Source organism: Mobula hypostoma, chromosome 9, assembly GCF_963921235.1.
Source record: "Mobula hypostoma chromosome 9, sMobHyp1.1, whole genome shotgun sequence".
In the NCBI taxonomy this organism is placed as follows: Eukaryota; Metazoa; Chordata; class Chondrichthyes; order Myliobatiformes; family Myliobatidae; genus Mobula; species Mobula hypostoma.
The window spans coordinates 89,818,941-89,839,540 of NC_086105.1; the positions used below are offsets into that span (position 1 = coordinate 89,818,941).

The following is a 20,600-nucleotide window of genomic DNA, read 5'->3' on the forward strand; positions in this document are numbered from 1 at the left end:
TTCCTCAGATTTATGGCAGATACTTGACCACAGACGTTATAGGTTGGCGCAGGGTTCAACCATTGGTTTATAGTTGAGAATGATATTCTTGAATCATTGCTATTCTCTGCAGTGATCTTGGGAAAATGGACTCTTCTTGCAGAGCATGTGCGCATCCATCACGAGCGGTGAGGTCCACTGACATCCATGGGTGGGTGTGTTTGTTATTTGTGTGTGACTGATGAGTCCAAACTGGGTTAGGAAGTACCTCTTGTGTGAGGGTTCTGTAGTTGAGGTGCCTGCTGCTCGTTCTTTCCACTGTTGTCATTTCATCTTTGCTTCAGCGTTGCGATTCTCTTCAGCTTTAGTGGCATCTTTATTGAGAAGGCTGCGTAAAGATGGGCGATTCAAGACTGTATGTTCCCAAGAAGAGTATATGGCAACATTAAGAGAGGCTGGTTCTTCCTTGAAAACATTACAGTCGACTTCCAGCCCAGGTTTCATCCTTTTCTCTCAGCTGCTATGTATGATCCCTCCAGTTTGCGGACAGAATTGTATAACCATGGTGACATTTTTCTTTTTAACCCTTAGTGGGGCCACTATGTTTAATGTATTGCTGAAAGAATCAATCATTTCATTTATTGACCATTTAGGTCACATGGGTCAGGTAAACTTGCCGGCTCAGAGAATTTGTGTGGCTACAGCATCAAGAAACTGTTTTTTAATGGTAATTTCATTTGTGGTCTTGAGGTAGGAAGGCATCAAAAAATACACAAAATGATCAGAGACAGTAATAGTATTTAACCCTTTTGTCATTACTAAGTCAAGTATATTTTCAAGTCAATGGACGGCTCAATACCTGCTGGGTAAGATCTAAGCTCTCTGAGAAGCTCATGAATTCAGCTGCCATAGAGCTCTCATTTAAGAAATCATTAATACAAATATTGAAATCACCAGAGATGAGAATCCTGTCTTAATTCAGTTTTACAGAGGATAAGAATTTCAAGAATTTTGAAAGATAGCAGGCAGTGGATTTAGGAGGGTGATAAATGGTAACCAAAGGACAGAATCTGTACCACAAATTTTAAACATATGTATGTCAAAAGCTGAAAAATTGTTGACAGAGGTAGATTGTATCAAAAACACTTTTTGAACCCAGTTGCAAGCCTATCGCCTTGGCCAACAGCTTTGGTGTGCTGAAACTGTCACAGTCAAGGGGACACAGTTTGGATAAAGGCATTGAGAGGTAGAGGGACTTTTCAGAGAATTCTCACACAGGTTGGTGCAGGAAGACAAGATCCTTTTAAAGATATTGTCTGAGGTATAACAACTGTGCAAAACTCAAGCCAGGTCACAGCTGAAGCCTTGTGTACCAGGTGGTCATGACACTACAGGAAAGATTTGATTGGACTAGGGGGCAATAGGAGATTTACTAGAAGGTTAACAAGTTTGGAGAATGTTACGTATCAGGAGAAATCACAAGAAATCTACTTTAGAGCAGAGTATATTAAGATGAAATTTATTTAAGGATGACTAAAGATATGAAAAGCCTCGACCTAGGTGAATATCAAAGACTTTAATCTAGTTGTTTGACCATACTTGTGCCACAGTTTTGTGGCCACATCATTCATTTCTAATGGAAAATAAAGCGTGAATGAACTGCTTTAAAATGAAAGCTGAGTGAACTGATGAATGTGTAATGTTGTTGCTGCTTCATTCTGCCTCTGGGGCATCAAAGCATGGAGGATATCAGCCATACATAGGTGGTGTCCAGCAATATGCATGAATCCTTCGTAATGCCACTGCGGTTCCACTCTTGCTGAGGTCCCACTTCATAGCTATTATGCAGCTACCTTCAGCCCAGTTTGAAGGGGATGTCTCTGAGCATATCCTGCTGCTGTGCTAATCTTTCCACATGAGTGGCCTGTGAACATTGCTGTCTTGCCATGTAGCACTGCTCAGGGTTGGACAAATAATGGGTCTTAGTTTGTCTACCAATGTCAGCAATTGGGGAGGGGTTGGAGGTAGCCTGAAACCCATACATCAGAGGGGGAATTAAGGCAAGACAAGCGGTGGGAGTGAGAAACTGCTGCCTGGAAGGGCGGAGAAGGACCAAACACTCACCACATTTTAAAGGTACTCAGATGAGCACAATATAGCCTATGGATGAGGAGTTGGGACTAGGTTGAGTTGAGATGAGTTGCTCTTTATTTGGCTAGCATGGGCATGACAGATTGAATGGCCTCCTTTGGTGTATTAACTTCCTGTGATTCTCCTCACGTCAGTAGCAGAGAAGCTACTTGCCAATATAATTTACTCATACTTGGAAAAGCATGGGTTTATTAGGGATCGTTAGCATGGCTTGGGGTGGGACATGTTATATTTTACAAATTTGATTCAGGTTTTTGAGGAGCTGACAAAAATGATTGATAACAATAGGACAGTGAATTGACTTTAGTAATACATCTGACGAGCTGATCCAGGTTAAGATGCATAGTGACTTGGTAGATTGGATACCAATTTGGCTTGGTCCTGGAGGAAAGAGGGGAATGGTGGAGGGGTGCTATTCCAACTAGAGGTCCGAGGTGTTTCACAGCAATCAGTTTTGGGAACTCTGTTTGTGAGATAAATAAATGACTTGGTCAGAAATGTAGCTGGGTTGATTAAGAAGTCTGCAGATGACACAAAAGTTGGTTGAGTTGTGAATAGTGGAGAAGGGTGTAAAATGATACAGCAAAGTTCAGAACAACTGCAGATATAACTGGAGAAATGTCAGATTAAGTCAGATGTGAGGTTTTGCACTTGGGGTGGACGAATACAAGGGGAAAGTGTATAGTTTATTGCAGAACCCTTAATAGCATGAATGCACAGGGGTCTTGCTGTCCAAGTCCTTAGCTCTCAGAAAAAAGCAACACAAGTAGAGAGACACAGGAAACTGCAGATGCTGGAATCTGAGGCAACACACAAAAAGTTAGAGGAACTCAATGGGTCTGGCAGAATATGCAGAGGGGAATGGACAGTCAACAGTTTGGACAGAGAAGGGTGATGAAGGGTCTTCATGTGAAACGTCAACTGGCCCTTTCCCTCCATAGATGCTGCCTGACCTATTGAGTTCCTTCAGTGTTTTGTGATGTTGCCACACCAGATGATAGGGTGGTAAACAAAGAGTATGGCTTGCTTGCCTTCATTGGGCAGGGCATTGTGAAAAAAGAGTCAGCAGCTCATGTTGCAGGTATATACGTTTTTGGCATTTGGAGTATTGAGCGCATTTCTGGGTGCCGCATTACGGGAAGGCTCTAAAGGCTTTGGAGATAGTGCAAAAAAAGTTCACCAAAATGTTGCCTGTTTCAGAGAGTATTATCAATAAGGAGAGGTTGTTGCCTGTTTCAGAGAGCATTATCAATGAGAGGTTGGACAAACTTGAACTCTTTCCCCTGGCGTCTGAGGGGAGAAAAGACTTGATAGATTGTAATTGTATACAACAATGAGTGGCATAAGAAGTCTTGATGGTCTGAGTCCTCTTCCAGAGTAATGTCAGATACTGGAGTGCAACAGATCAGAGGGAAAGAGTAAAACAGATGAGCAGGGTAAGCTGTGGTAGCTGTCGGGAACATTGCCGGGAGTGGTGGTGAAAGCAGGCATCTAGACAGGAATTCAGATCGGATGTATGGGGTGTTCTGGGAGGGGCAGCACATCTGATAAAGAGGCTTACCATGTCCTTTCTGGGCAGCTCACTCAGCTATCACCTGTGATCCAAGTACCTGCTCACATGTGACAGCAGCCAGCCACTCTACACTGCTTTGACAGGCAGGCTAAATCAGGTGAGGGTCACCAGCAGGCCTTGTACCCCAGTGGGATAGGGAAACACCTGTCCCAGCTTGCGAAGCCAGCTGCAGCAGACTGGATGAGATCAACAGTGAAAACGGATAGGCAGGAAGGCAGTTCTGCTTCGCTCCACGGAGAGCAAAGGGCACGGCAAGGCACAGAATTTACGGTCATCCACTGCAACCAAGGAAGATCCCACTCGGGACAACTCCTTGTACCTCTGGACTCTGACTTCTGAGGTCGAGGGAGTGAAACTGCCCTACTTTAAACCGCATTTCTACTTTAAAAATTCTCCTGCACAGGTTTCTTTGCGCAGTTCATATCGAACTACATAAATCTGTCAACGTCAGATATGACAGACAACTAGTCAATCAGGCAGGCAAAAGAACCTGCGGAGAATTGAAGGATAAGGATCATGCCTGGGCAGATAGGTTTAATTTAATGTGGCATCATGGACAGTACAGACTTTATGGGCTGAAGGGCGGGTGCCTGTGCTCTACTATGTTCCTATGTTCAATGTCCTATGATTATTGCTTGCTCTAAATTTACTCAGGTTTTCTGTCCATTTTTTGCACTTTGTGCTGTCATATCCTCCACCACTTGGGTGGGGTAGGTTGCAGGTGGGATTGAGAGAAAAGGAGCAACTATTGGGAAAGCAAACTCTTCAACTTTTTCATGTGCTTCAAGTATTCTTTACTTTGAAAGTACCTGCCATTTCTAGAAAAGATGTGGCAGAAAGGCAATGTCATGATAATTGTTGGGGATTTTAACATGGAAGTGGATTGGAAGTACTGGACCTCAAGAGAGAGAATTTGTAGAATGTCTAAGGGAAGGCTTTTTAGAACAGCTTGTTGTTGAGTCCGCTAGGGGATCGGCTGAGCTGGATAGGGGGTTGTGCAATGATCCGGAAGTGATATGAGAGCTTAAGGTTAAGGAACCCTTGGGGAACAGTGATCACAATATGATCGAGTTCACAGAACATAGAACATAGAACATTGAAATTTGAGAGGGAAAAAATAAAATCCAATGTGTTGGTATTTCAGTGGAATAAAGGAATAAAGCATGAGAGGGGAACTGGCCGAAGTTGACTGGAAAAGGACATTTCCAGGAAGGACAGCAGAGCAGTAATGGCTGGAGTTTCTGTGAAAAATGAGGGAAGTGCAAGACAGATATATTCCAAATAAGAAGAAAATTTCAAAGGGAAGAAGGACACTACCGTGGCTGACAAGTGAAGTCAGAGCCAAAGTAAAAGCAAAAGAGAGGGCATACAAGGAAGCCAGAGCTATTGGGAAGATAGAGGATTGGAAAGCTTTTAAAAACTTGCAGAAAAAAACTAAGAAGGTCATTAGGAAGGAAAAGATAAATTATGAAAAGAAGCTGGTGACTAAGAAGATACTAAAAGCTTTTTTAAGTATATAAAGGGTAAAAGAGAGTTGAGGATAGATATAGGACCAATACAAAATGATGCTGGAGATATTGTAATGAGAGATGCAGAGATGGCAGAGGAACTGAATGCATATTTGGCATCAGTCTGCACAGTGGAAGACGTCTGCAGTATACTGGACATTCAAGAAAGTCAGGGAAGTGTAGTTTGTGCAGTAAAAATTACGACTGAGAAGGTGCTCAGGAAGCTGAATGATTTGAGGGTGAATAAATCTCCTGGACCTGATGGATTGCACCCTTGGGTTCTGAAGGAAGTAGCTGGAGGGATTGTGGAGGCATTAACGATGGTCTTTCAAGAGTTGATAGATCCTGGCATTGTACTAGATGACTGGAAAATTGCAAATGTTACTCTGTTATTTAAAAAGGGTGGGAGGCAGCAGAAAGGAAACTCTAGACCTGTTAGCCTGACATCAGTGGCTGGGAAGTTGTTAGAATCGATTGTTAAAGATGAGATTATGGAGTACCTGGAAGCACATGACAAGACAGGCCAAAGCCAACATGGTTTTCTGAAAGGAAAATCCTGCCTGACAAACCTACTGCAACTCTTCGAGGAAATTACAAGCAGGGTAGATAAAGGAGATGCAGTAGACATGGTGTACTTGAATTTTCAGAAGGCCTTTGACAAGGTGCAGCACATGAGGCTGCTTAGCAAGTTAAGAGCCCATGGAATTACAGGGAAGTTATTGGCATGGGTGGAGCATTGGCTGGTCAGCAGAAAACAGAGAGTGGGAGTAAAAGGATCCTGTTCTGGCTGGCTGCTGGTCACCAGTGGAGTTCCACAGAGGTCTATGTTGGGACTGCTACTTTTTAATGGAGCATGTCAATGATTTGGACTATGGTATTACTAGATTTGTGGCTATATTTGCAGATGATACAAAGATAGGTGGAGGAGTGAGTAGTGTTGAGTAAACAGAGAGCCTGCAGAGAGATTTAGATAGTTTAGGGGAATGGGCAAAGAAGTGGAAAGTGAAATACAATGTTGTAAAGTATATGGTCGTGCACTTTGGTGGAAGAAATAAACAAACAGGTGGGGAGAGAATGTAAAATGCAGAGATGCAAAGGGACCTGAGAGTCCTTGTGCAAGATACCCTAAAAGTTAACCTCCAAGTTGAGTCGGTTGTGAAGAAGGCGAATGCAATGTTGCCATTCATTTCTAGAGGTATAGAATACAAGAGCAGGGATGTGATGTTGAGGCTCTATAAGGCACTCGTAAGACCACACTTGGAGTATTGTGTGCAGTTTTGGGCTCCTTATTTTAGAAAGGATATGCTGACATTGGAGAGGGTTCAGAGAAGGTTCAACAAGAATGATTCCAGGAATGAAAGGGTTACCATGTGAGGAACGTCTGGCAGCTCTTGGGCTGTATTCCCTGGAGTTCAGGAGAATGAGGGAGGATCTCATAGAAACATTCCGAATGTTAAAAGACCTGAACAGATTAGATATGGCAAAGTTATTTCCCATAGCAGGGGATTCTAGGACAAGAGGGCACAACTTCAGGATTGAAGGATGTCCATTTAGAACTGAGATGTGGAGAAATGACTTTAGTCAGAGGATGATAAATCTGTGGAATTTGTTGCCACAAGCTGCCGTGGAGGCCAAGTCATTGGGTGTATTTAAGGCAGAGATAGAAAGGTTCTTGATTAGCCAGGGCATCAAAGGGCACAGGGTGAAGGCAGGGGACTGGGGATGACTGGAATAATTGGATCAGCCGTGATTGAATGGCAGAGCAGACTCAAAGGGCCAAATGGCCTACTTCTGCTCCTACATCTTATAGGTTTATGGTCATTTGTTGTCCATCATTGATTGTCCATAGATTTGAGACCAGATCCTGCTCTTTATATAGGTGAAAGAGGAGAAATGGCCAGTAGATGAAGTGAAGAAGGAAAACTGACCTACTTAAACACTGTACTTTATCGTATCACACAACCATTTAGATCTATTCTCCATTGCCTTTTCAAGGCAAGGGTTAAACTACAACTTCCACTGTGACATTCCTGCCTATGTCAGATTCTAGATATAAATCACACTGATTTATAGCTAGCAAGTTTAAATATGATATAATTTATAATCAGAACTTCACTGTTTCCCCTACATGTCTAACTGAGATTAGTGTTGTGACCTTAGCAATGGCTTTCTCCTTCAGATGGTTTATAGTGAATAGCTTTTGTGAAGGGTGAAGTTTGTGGAACTGTTGCCATGGTGAATATTTGACATTTATTCATAAAACTTGAGTGGGTTGATAATTTGTGTGCAAATTGTACTGAGTTTATTTTACTGAGTTTTGTTTTGAATGCTCGAACACAATTTTGGTTTGTTTTAATTGTAAAGCACATATAGAATTTAGAGCTAGTAAGCATGGAGTGTAATCAGCAGGACAATAGGACATGCAGGGTGGAAAATCAGTCTGGACATCCTGATGTAAAGAAAGAGATAGTGTTGCATCTCTTAAGGACCATTAAGGTGGGTATATCCCCTGGGCCCCACCTTATTGAGAGAGGCAAGAGATGAGGTTGCTGGAGGCTTAACCAATATCTTTGTGTCCTCTTTGGCCACAGTTTAGTTCCTGGAGAACTGGCAAGTAGCTAATGTTGTTCCATTCTTCAAGAAGGAAAATAGGGATAATCCTGGAAGCTATAGATGGGTATAGATCAGTTGCTGTTATCAGTAGGGAAATGGTAGATAAAACTTAACCCAGCCAAATGTGAATTGTTGCGCCCTGGGAGTTCAAGTGCAAAATAGTCATTACTCCATTAGTGGCAAGACCCTTAACAGTGTTAATATACAGAGGGATACTGGGCCCCAGGTCCACAGCTCCTGAAAGTGCTTACACAAAGTGATAGGATGTTAAAGAAGGCCTACAGCAAGCTTTCCAATTAATTGAGTTATGTTGCAGATTTACGAAACTCTAGTTAGGCCACATCTGGAGTATTGCATACAGTTCTGGTCACCCACTATAGGAAGGATGTTGAGGCTTTGGAGAGGGTGCAGAAGAGGTTCACTAGCATGCTGTCTGGATTAGAGGGCATGGCCATGAGGCAGGGTTGGACAAACTTAGGTTGTTTTCTCTGGAGCGGCAGAGACTGGTGGGAGATCTGATAGATGTTCATCTATGAAGGACAGAGATAAACAGTTGCTATCTTTTTCCCAGAGTTGAAATGAGTATACCTGAGAACATGCATTTAAAGTGAGAAGGAATACTTTTGAAGGAGATTTGCAGAGCAAGGTTTTTTTACACAAAGAGTGGCGGATGCTGGAGTGTGCTGCTGGGGTGATGGTGGAGACAAGTACAATTGGGGTGTTCAAGAGGCTGTTGGATTGGATAGGAATGAGAATGTGCAAGGAATGGAAGGATATGAACATTTTGTTGGCAGAAGAGATTAATTTAGTTGGATATTTGAATATTCATTTAATTAGTTTGGCACAATATCGTAGGCTGAAGGGCCCGATCCAGTACTGTACTGTTCTAGTTCTCTGTTCTGTGCTCTAAAATTAGTGAATCGTTAGGCAACACAGTCTTTGAGCAAGCTGTGTGGGCCAATCCTTCTTTAGGCCTTTGGAGAAAGAGCAGGAGATGGAGTGCAGTACATTGATGTCAGCATGAAGCAGATAGAGGGAGGAGATGAGGATGTGTCATGCTGTAGGGATGTACAGTTTCAGTACATAAACGAGCCTTCTGGCCAACAATGTCCATGCTGACACCTCTGTGCACCAGCACCTGATCCCATTGATCTCGTTTGGCTAAATGAGGATCATGGGAATGGAGAACCAGAGTTCATAAAGATCAGAATGATCAGACCCTCTCGAAAATAAATCTAAAAGGTGAAATTTCATGTCTTTTACTCCTCTCTGACTGACAACTTATTAAATTGCCATCATCTTCAAGACAAAATTTCATCTTGTTCCAAAGGATGCAATCTTATCAAGTGTCTGATTGTTTCAGCAGCAGTCTGTCAGTTGTTGACTGTAAACGTGAGCGTAGCTCAGACACTGCCGACCTCTTTAACCAGTAACTAATCAGGAGATCCTTGTTGCTGCAGCCAAAGGTGACACATTGTGTGAGGCTTCTCATTTTATGGCTCTTACTCAGTCTGAAGTTAGGTACAGGCAAAAATTGCACCTGAGCACCGTCAAAGTGCCTTATAGCCATTGTGGCTCTTAACATAAGAAAAATATTTGGTGGAAACAATATGTGCACAGCAAGATCCTACAAGCAGGAATGGGAAAATGACCAGATAATCTCCCTTTAGGTATTGTTTGAGGGATGAATCATATATATTAGAAAGAGCCCCATTCACGCCAACGCCCACTGTTTCTCAAATCACTATCCAGGAGATCTTTATCGTCCACTTATTTGATTGCTTGGTTTAACCTCACCACCATTTTCTCAAGGCAACGAGTGAGAATAAAATTCCTGACTTTCCATCTAGGCCTAATCCATTTGCCCCCTCAAACTAGATCCACTCTTTAGCAGAATCATGGCTGATCTTCTATCTCAACTACCAAATTCCTGCCTTGACTCCGTAGCCGATTCTATTAATATTCAGAAATTTAGTGATCTCAGTTTTGAACGCAATCAGTGACTCAGGGTCCTCTTTCCTCTTACAAAGATTGTCACCTTCTAGGGACTGTGATCCTTGTTCTAGTCTTCCTGACTATTGTGTTGAATCCTCTAAGCATCTATGTTTCAATGAGTTCACCTCTTATTCTTTCTAGAGAACAGAATCCTAGCTTATTCAGTCTTTCTTCATGTGAACAGGTCCTCCACCCCGGAGACATTCTTTGCTTCATGCCCTGTAGCATTTCTAGGTAATCTTCTTTGCTAAGGAGACAGAATACAGTACTCCTGCTATGGTCAGACAAAGCAATGCATAGTTGTACTAGGTCAATTTTATACCTATACACAAATCCAGTAGTAATAATGGTCACCAAACTATTTGCTTTCCCAAATGACTGCTACACCTGCATACCTGAGAATCAGGAAAATATGAATGGAATTTGGCTGTTTCACCTTCTAGAGTTGCCTGCATTTGCTCAGAATGGTTCTGTAGTTGAGGCAACTTATAGATCTGTGGGATGGTTTTGCAGCAGGAGCCTATGTATTCAGCCAGCAAGGTAAAAACAATATATTCGGGAGCTCAGGTGGTGGTCATTTACAGACTGTGAGTGAAGTTTCTGTTTCAGGGCGTACTGTATTGTAAACTTACAACAGTCTACACCACTGCTGAAGTGTTGATGGTGGATGTTCTCCTAACAAGCTGAAAGGGAACCAAGCTCCTTCACTGGCCTTTCACTGTGCTCCTCCTGGTTTTTCACCTCCCTGCCTGACCCATGCTGAATAGTGTCAGCTATCCCTTCTCCATGTGCACTGACTCTTTATCTCACCACAAACCATTTCCCAAGTCTCTATTGGTTTTGTTGCAGCTCCTTCCCTCCAATGTACAGTCCCATTCAACCATTTGGGTTTGTCTATCAGATGGGGTGCTTCTTGGCCAGCATTACCCAGGCTGTTAATAAAAATTACATATTCAGTGAAGCATCATATGATGCATTGTATATTCAAAGCTTTTACAGAAATATATCAGCTAGGCAGAAGAGGTTGAAGTGACTGTATGTGGAAGAGCATAAAGGCACTATGGTGAAGGGCAATGGACTGGAGTCTGGTGGACACATGTGAGAGAAATGCTGGACTGACTGGAAGATCAAACAAAAGGGGTAAATTAGATTAGTATCCTTAATGTGAAAATTCCCACTAGTTCTTCTTCATCTAAATTTCTAGATCCCATCTCCCTGCTGGCTCTGGACAAACTACCTTTCAGTGGTAAGACACTGCATGGCAGTTAGGTTTCTGTATCTGTTTAATATATAAAGAAGCAGAAATGGAGGTCAATGACATGAAAGACATACACATCCGGACAAAACTGGTGAGAAGAGAATGAGACAGCAGCTGGGCACAGTGAGATTTGACGAGGAGTTTCTCATGGTCCCGAGTGCTTGTATTCTTTTAACTTCACATGGATGTTGCCAAGGTTCAATGTTTATGGATTTGGACTATGCACTAGGGACTTCTTCAGTCTTATGGTTTTTATACACTGTGTTTTTGCTCATTCTTTTTCATTGTTTTTTGTGTGGGTAGGGGGGATTGGGTGTCAATTTTCTTGTTGCATTTTGAAAGTTTTCTTATGCTGCGGGGGTTGGGGCTTGGGGGTTTGATGATCATTTTGCCGTTCTTTTTTGTGTGGGGGTGGGTTTGTTATTTCTCTTTGAACTGACTTCCATGGTTTTCTTTGTTTCATGGCTATCTGGTGAAGACGAATCTCAGAGTTGTAGACTGCATACGTACTTTGAACCTTTGAACCTTTTTATATCTGATTCAAAATACAATATTGAATATTGACAGAATTTTGGACACACGATGCTACAAATCTTTCTCATTCAATGGGTGATTGGGTAAACTACTGATTAACTTTCCATTGGTCAATGCAAAGCCCAGGTCTATTACAGAGCTACACAAATCAAAAAGGTTTCAGTTTGATACCAACACTCTGTCTGAATTAGTTCAGTTAATTAATAGAAGAGGAAGTTCTGCTGTAGCACGCCAAAAATCAAAGGCCATCAATATCAGTAAGCTGCCAAGTTCAGGAACAAGCTGAGGAGAAATTATTTTACTGAGTGATGGCCTTGATGGTTGGGGTGAGGGACAGATACCTTCAAGTAGGTAAGCACATTATGAACAAAAGAAATGAAGCAATATGCTGAGATAAAAAGGAAGCTTCTATGAAATGCAATTCCAGTGCAATTCAGCTGATCCAAAAGCCTGTGACCATACTCTGTGCTCTGTATAGCTCTGTGCAATAGTTCCTGGCCCAAGCTTCATGCTCATCTCCATCTAGTAGCTCTGGTTGAGAAACTCTATTGTGCAGATGTTGGCCAAGGACAAGGGCAGATTTCAGGACTCCCTCTGACATTCATCAGTTTAATTAATATGGAAAGAGGTGCCATGAGGAGATACAGTATATAAAGGAGACCAGGGTACAAATCCCCAGATCCTTGGTGGGGAGGGAGCTGATAAAGAAAAAGAGAGTGACAGTTACTGAGACTCAGAGACAGTGCTAGAGACAGAGGTGGAGATAGAGAGGACAGGCAGGGACAGAGACAAATAGTGATAGGAATAGGGAGTTATAGAGAGCAGAGCAGTGAGAGACACAGAAGGGAGTAAGAAATAGAGGAAAGTGAGGGAGAGATGGGGTGGAGAGAGGACAGAAACAGTGAGAATGAGAGGTGGAGTGGGAGGGAGAGAAAGGTGAAGAGAAAGGTCAGCAGAGAAGTGGAGAGACAGAGGGGGAGAGACAGAGGGAACAGGAAGTATCAGGCAGGGGAGTTTTGAATCCACTCCTTCTTAGGTTTCTCCATATAAACTATTCAAACTGATCTTTTCCAGAGTTCTGAGGCTGATTGCAAGAGAAGATTTAAAAACCTGCAGGCAAATGCTTTTAGTGTGAATAATGTTAGCCTTTAGATCATTGTATAAATATAAATGCACTCAAAGATCCTGCTTTGCACAAGAATGAGAAAATTATGACACTTCCACGGGATTTGGGAGATGAAACGTTTTTTCAGCAGCAGCCCAGCATTAGCTACATTTTTCGACAAATCTCAACTCTTACTCTGTGCCCGGCTCTTTTCAAATTGCATAAAAGATGTAAATAATGGACAATGTGACTTGCAACCCCTGAGGAACTTCTGAAAGAGTGCCTTTTATATCTAACTGTTAAAAATATTGAACAATGTGCATCGTCGTTTGACAGGTGACAGAAAACTCTTACCTCGGGTCACAGAGTTGGATGTCTTTTCAAAGATTTTCCAAACTCGCTGAAGTGAGACAAGGGTAGGATACTGCTCATTTTTACCTGTAACAAGAGAATGAGGATGTGTTTAGACACAAGATCATCACTGCGGTCCCATCATCTTCTAAACCTTTTCACCATTCGCTCATTTCCAACAGAGCGGAAAGATCAAAGCTTAGTCCCAGTAGATACCTGAAGAGTGGCAGGTTGGATAGTCAACAACTTCATCCTTTAGCTGCAGTATTAGCCTGAGGACCTGCTCACCAGTGCAGTGTCTACTCCAATAGGACCATGGTATTTACTGTAATGTCCTGACTAACATGAAACAGAAGCATTAAATCAGGCAGGGTAAAGGAAATATGGGACATTCCCAATAACAGCAGTATTTAAAGATCATTAACCTATTGAGATCCCTCAGGAGTCTGACTGAGCATTGTCCAATGAAATCATCACTGAGATGATAGAGAACGTGGCCGATTGCTCAGCTTCCAAGGAGTGAATTAAAGGAGGACACTAAGTAGCAATATACAGGGTGGGTGCTGAATGTTTGCGTTTTCTGCTCCAAGAGTCTGGAACCAATCAGGGGAGCAATCATGGGTAAGGTGATGTGGAGAGAGAGTTCTACTGAAAGAGCAGTAAATTGTTGGAATTCCCTATCCCAGAGGGAAATTAATGAACGTGGGGATTAGGCAAGTGCATGGTTAAAATACAATAGCAACCTGAATGTTAAAGGGGAAGTGCTTCCTTGAGCCCTCACCTGCTTCTATCTCTGAGATTCCAATGGATGAGGAGGTAAGTCTTAAGGAACATTTTAAAAGAAGAAAGAGATGTGTAAAGATCGAAGTGAGGTCTAAAGGCCTCACTATCCTCTGAGCCTCTGAAACATCCAGGACATCTTCAAGGAGTGATGCCTCAGAAAGGCAGCATCCATCATTAAAAACCCCAGCACCCAGGACGTGCCCTCTTCTTAATGATACCATCAGGGAGGAGGTACAGGAGCCTAAAGACACACACTGAATGTTTTAGGAACAGCTTCTCCCTCTCCAGCATCAGACAATGAACTCAATCAACACTACTGCAGAAATTTTTGTTCCCTTTCTCTTTGCACTACTAATTTAATTTAAATTGTACATATATTTATTATAATTAATAATTTTTTATTATCATGTACTGCTGCCGCTTGAGAACAAATTTCTGACATATGCCGGTGATATTAATCTGATTCTCATCTATACGAGACATTTCAAAAATGTGGTATACTTTCAGGTTTCTCTGAAACAGCAGATGAATGCAAACTAAAGTCAGGAGACAAGTTATACTGTCCATTCTGCACCCTCTGTCTGCAGGGAAAGTGCACTGTGTTCATGCTCTTGGGCACCAATTAGTGCTTTGGAGAGGAATGCCAACTCCCTGCTATCCTGCGGCTGGTGTGATGTGACAAGTGAAGTGTGACTATTTCTGCAGGTGGCTGCCAACCTCAGCCTACGTATGTTCAAACTGAATTTAGATTTATACTGATGCAGAGCCAAAGCTGGTTCATCTTGACAGACTGCATCAGATAACTGGCCTGCAGGAGTCGTAAACCAAAGGGGTGGGGGCAGGGAGGAGGTCACGCTCGTGGCTGATAACTGCAGCTTCCCATGAGTGATGCAAGCTTCAGCCTAGTGACTGCTAACTAAGCAGAGAAACGCGAGGTGTGAGATAACACTCACACTCAGAGTGAGTGCAGGCGTATACTTCCATCACACTGTTTTCACAAAGAGCACAGTGTAGGCACACCTGTAGGGTTTACATTGAGTACACGTATTGCATAAACACACACTGCTCTCACTCACTGTGTACAGGTGTCTACTCGCACACGGGGTGCAAACAGGCTGCTCACACTCGTTCTGTACACTCATTCAGAGTTTGTGCCGTGTTTATTCCCAATGCTTTGCTCACACACGTACTCAGTCTACATACATCTCTGTGCCCACGTGTGGTGTCATCGTCCTGAATGAATAGTGGCAGGCATCCAAGTTTCTGTGCTCCATTTCCCCAGACTATGGGTTGTTGCCGCTGTCCCTTCAGGACTCGACTGCCAATTCTTGTCTGCAAAATTAATTCATGGGAAGTCTGTACTTAAAGGCCTCATCATGCTGAGCACTCAGTACTCAATCAAAAGAGTTCCATTTTTAGTCCTATTGTTCGTGGTTTCACCTTTGGACTTCATTTATGTTGTCTTGTTTATTTTGAGTCTGAGTTAACTCTAGACCTTATTCAGCACCATCTATAGGTTCTAGTTACATGTGGTTCACAATGGATCCCATGTTGTACTCACAATACGTTAGCAATGATGCCTTGCTCACCCTTGGGGTACAGGAATATTTCCTTTCAGGTATTTAACTCTTTTGAACTCTGTTATAATTTTGCTTTCACCATCCTTTCAAAGAGTTCCAGATCAAGTCTGAGTGTTAAAAAAAAGTCTCAATAATCTAATGACTCTCTTACTAAGTTATCCTCCCAACTTTCCATATAACTTTTCATATGGTTTTGAATTTTGAATTCTGGAAGGCCTGGATAGAATGGACATGGAGAAGATGTTTCCATTAGTAGGGGAGTCTAGGATCTGAATGCACAGCCTCATAATAAAGAGACATCCCTTCAGAATGGAAATGAAGTTGGATATCTTCAGAGGGTGGGGAATCTGTGGAATTTGTTGACATTGGTTTATAGGTTCTTGATTGGTTGGTGGGTTAAGGGCTAAGGCAAGAATGAAGCTGAGAAAAAATGAATAGCAAAACAGATCTGACGGGCTGAATGACCTTATTCTGCTCCTATCTTGCAGCCTTTTCGTTTTTTGACTGAATCATACTTTACTGTCCCAGTAAGTCTTCATTGCAACATCTCCGAAGATTTAAAATCTTCCCTGATGTTTGCACACAAAGCTAGACTCAGCATAAGGCTTCACTCAAGCTTTATCATTTTCTTTTCTTTTCCAGTTTAATGTCTGAAGGGTGGTGGAGCTGGGAGGATGTATTTTGCTTTGGGGAAAGAATCTTTAATGAATTATCTTTTCCACTTGTCAGATTCCTCACTGCCCTCAGTCTGATGGTACGGGACAATATTGCCAGGAAACCGTGCTGCAGTCCTGGGGCTTGCTGGGTTTCATGGTGCCCTCCCTCCCTAATGTATTCTATATCTTGTGTATGGCTTACAGCTAAACTTCAGATTCAAAACATCGATATCTGCACCAGCTGCACCTCATTAAATTGGAAAGCTTCCCTTTAAGGCTTTTAAACTACATCTTGGACAACATGGCTTTTCCTGCTAATTGACTGAATTGTAAGGTTTCTCTGCAGAGATGACAGGCGGTTAGATCACTATATCTTCACAGTGGAGGGGTGTGTGTGTGTGTGTGTGTGTGTGTGTGAGACTGCCTTTGTGTCTGCATAGGTGGTGGGTGATGTCTGCACTGTCTGTGCCTTTCTCTGTTTATCTGTTTGTCGTGCTTTGTGTGTATATGTCTGTGTGTGCCTGCATCTCTGTATTTGCGCACATGTGTATATGTGGTGGTGCACGTATGTGTGTATACAAGTGTATATGTGTGTGTTCCTGTCTGCATTATGTGTCTTGCATGCGTGTGCTTGTGCGTGAATCTGTAGCCATGCCTTCTATTCCTGTATTCTCCAAACAAATCAGGGCAATCCTTAAAAACTCCCACCAACACCTAGGCTTTCTTTCTTCCTTTAGTCTGCCATCTGACCAATGTCTAATTCTGCCCCTGGGCTCTGACACATCCCACTATGTTAACAGAGCTATATATATGTGGAATGGTAGTAGTTATTTGCATCGACTACTTTGGAATAAAGCTGAAATGTTTACGTGGTGATGTTTACAGAACCAGCTGCATTTTCTCTCACTTCCTCGCCTTTCTGCTGGAACTGAATCAGTCATCGACCCAGCAGTTGCAATAACCAAATCAAAGAAGGCCAGTACAAAGAGAAAATTCATCATATTCAGAAAAGATCTTGAATCACACAATAAGCATTAAGAAGACCATAGTAATTTCAGATGATTGTCTCAATCTCCTTTAGCTATAAGGAGGTTGTTTTCTCTGGAGCACTGGAGACTGAAGGGTGACCTTATCTCAGTTTAAAAAATTATGGGATGCAAAGCTAGGGTAGATAGTCTTTCTCACAGGGCACAGCTTTGAGGTGTGACGGGAAAAATTTTAAGTTCAAAGTAAATCTATTATAAAAGTACATATATGTCACCATATACAACCTTAAACTTGTTTTCTTGCAGGCATACTCAATAAATCCATGAAACATAATAGAATCAATGAAGGACCGCACCCAACAGGACAAACAACCAAAGTGCAAAAGACAACGAACTGTGCAAATACAAAAGAGAAAAAAAAGAAATACTACTACTAAATAAATAAGCAATCAATATAGAGAATATGAAATGAAGAGTCCTTGAAAGGGAGTCCATAAGTTCTAGCAATAGTTCAATCATGGCTTGAATGAAGTTGTCCCCACTGATTCAAGAGTCTGATGGTTGAAGAGTGATAACTGTTTCTGAGCGTGGGAGTGTAACTCCTGATGCTCCTGTACCTTCTTCCTGATGGCAGCAGTGAGAAGAGAGCATAACCTGGGTGGTGGGGGTCCCTGATGATGGACGGTCCTTTCCTGTGACAACTCTTCATGTAAATGTGGTCAATGGTGAGGAGGGGTTTACCCATGATGGACTGGGCTGAATCCACTACTTTTTATAGGATTTTCTGTTCAAGGGCATTGATGTTTCCATACCAGGCTGTGTCGCAGCCAGTCAATATACTCTCCACTACACATCTATAGAAGTTTGTCAAAGTTTTAGATATCAAGCAGACTCTTCACAAGCTCCTAAGGAAGTAAAGGTGCTGCCGGGCTTTCTTCATAATTGCTCTTACATGCTGGGCCCAGGACAGGTCTCTGATATAATAACGCAGAGGAATTGTCTTGCAGCTTATTGATTAGTTTTGAAGGGATGATAGCATTGAATGCTGAAATGTAGTCAATAAAGAGCATCTTGATGTATGCAACTTTCCTGTTCAAGGGTTGAGTGAAGAGCCAAAGAAATTGAATCTGCTGTGCACCTGTTGTGTCGGGAGACAAATTGGGATGGATCAAAGTCGCTTCTCAGGCAGGAGTTGATATGTTTCATCACCAACCTTTCAAAGCCCTTCATCACAGTGAATGTAAGTGGTACTGGATGATAGTCATTGAGGCAGTTCCCATATTCTGCTTAGGTCTGTAATTGAAGCCTGCTTGAAGCACCTCAGACTGCCGAAGTGAGAGGTTAAAGATATTGGTGAGCACTCCAGCCAGTTGATCAGCACAGGTCTTTGTTATTTGGCCAGGTACTCCATCAGGGCGGATGCTTTCTGTGGAAACACCCTTCTGAAGGATGAAATCACAAGGTCATCAGGATCTGCTGAAGTTCATGAGGGCTGCTCCATGTTTTGAGAGTCAAAGCGAGCTTAGAAGGAGAAGGAGGTTTAAAGGAGATTTACGAAGCAAGGGTTTTTACACAGAGTGATAGGTGTCTGGAACGCTTTACCAGGTGAAATGCTGGAAGCAGAGATGATGGCAACATTTAAGAGGCATTTAGACAGGCAGGGAATGGAGGGATATGGACCACGTGCAGGGACATGTGCAAATTGAATTGTTATTACTTCTTCCCTACTCCAGTAGACCTTGCTTGTGGGTCTGTCATTGCCACTCCCCAACACACCTCTTCCTATGGGAGGAAAGATCCCTGGCATTGAGATTATAGTGGATGATCAGTGAGACATTGGCAGTCTGGTTCATGGTGATGACTCTTCCCCGCCGCCCACCCCTGCCTATCCCGAAGAGTAGTTGCAATAGTGATCTCTCATCAATAGATCAGGCTCCTTTCCTCCCATGAGCTGCTCACCCCATTCCATTCTTCCTGCCTCTCATTTAAAACTGTCGCTCCCTTCCGCCCACCCAAGTACAATAATAATTTTCTTATTAAGATATCTTCACTGATTCCCTCCCTCAGCCTCTGGATTAAGCGGCTTCTCATCTCTAGTGATTTCAGCCTCTGGTTTAATTCACCTAGGTGCATGTTCCCTGTGTTCACTGCTGGTGCATGATCTCTTCTTCCACATAAGCTAGTCAGTCTGTGTTCTCTTTGATGTTCAGCTCTCAGATAACCTTGCTACTCCTAAGACCTCACAGATAAACAGACAGGGAATGGAAATAAAGTCCAGGAGACTTTGAAGCAGAATTTGGCTATTTGGCCCATTGAATATTGCTTGCCTGTATCATTCTATACCCACATTGCCAACCCCCCCATCCCTACGTGCTCTGTCCTAGGAAGAGGGCTTCTCACAATTCAATCGCTTGTGCCTGTCAGAATCTCTCCTTTTGTTCCCTCCCCCTAATCTCGTTATTAGGACTCATTAGACTTCCCCACCTGGTTCCATCTGCCCATCACTCACATTCCTACCTACTTGGGTTTCTTCTCCCTTGGTTTACCTTTCCGATCCCACCCCTCCCATTCACAATCTGGTTCTTTCCATCATCCCTCCCACAGTTCCACTAATCACCTACCAGCCTGAAATCTCTACTCTTCTCCACCCTTCCTCCATCCAGCTCCATCTGTCTAATCTCTCTTTCCTTGTCTGTTTCTACTTATCACCTGCAGCCTCTCTCTCACCCTTCCTCCACACCTCTATCTTGTGACTACTCAACCCAAAACATCAAGCGTCCCATGGCCTTGACCTCCTCTGTTCCTCCAGCAGTTCATATTTTGCTCCAGTTTCTGTCATCTGTAGTCTCTTGTTTCCACTTCATACCACAGCCCATACTGAGGTGCGAAGGGGTCTGGGTCAGCTCCCCAGTGACATTCAGACAGGTTTCAGAGCAAGTCCTCACACTTTGGTCAGCGTTGGCTTGATGAGACCAGAAAGTGCGCACTTTATCAAAGATAACACCAGCTAAGGCTCAGGGCTTCACTCCTTCCCACAGCAGGAAACGTTATCCATTCCCAGACTCACTGCTGTTAACATGGAATAGTTGCATTATCCAGACCACGTGTGAGACACTGGGTCAGGAACTTCACCTTTCTAAACTTACACTTGATTCATCATACGCACCGTAAATACATGAACTGCGAAAGTTGTATCACCAGATGGAGAAACAGCAGTGTTCGAGCTCCTAGCTGAAGTGCTGCAAGGAGACACTCTGGCACCCTACATCTTTATAATCGTCCTTGATTACGCTCTGCGTCAAGCTACCAAAGATCATGACAAGCTTGATTTTACCATAAAACCAGGACAAACCAAAAGGGTCAGACCAGTTACGCTCACAGATCTCGATTTTGCAGATGGCATAGTCCTGCTCTCTGACCAGATGGAGGAAGCACAGCAGCTGCTGACAAAAGCGGAAATTGAGTGCAATAAAGTTGGACGTCACCTAAACGCTAAAAAGACAGAGCACATGGCGTTTAACTGCAACA

General features: G+C 42.8%; 1 protein-coding gene across 1 annotated transcript in view; it reads right to left on the bottom strand.

The window, feature by feature from the left end:
- The window catches only part of LOC134351847 (protein ELFN1-like), a 351,461-nt gene that overhangs the window by 127,692 nt on the left and 203,169 nt on the right, over positions 1-20,600 (bottom strand). The window contains exon 2 of the mRNA XM_063058646.1: positions 13,071-13,154. The gene's annotated coding sequence lies outside the window, so the exon portion shown is untranslated. The remainder of the gene's footprint in view (positions 1-13,070; positions 13,155-20,600) is intronic.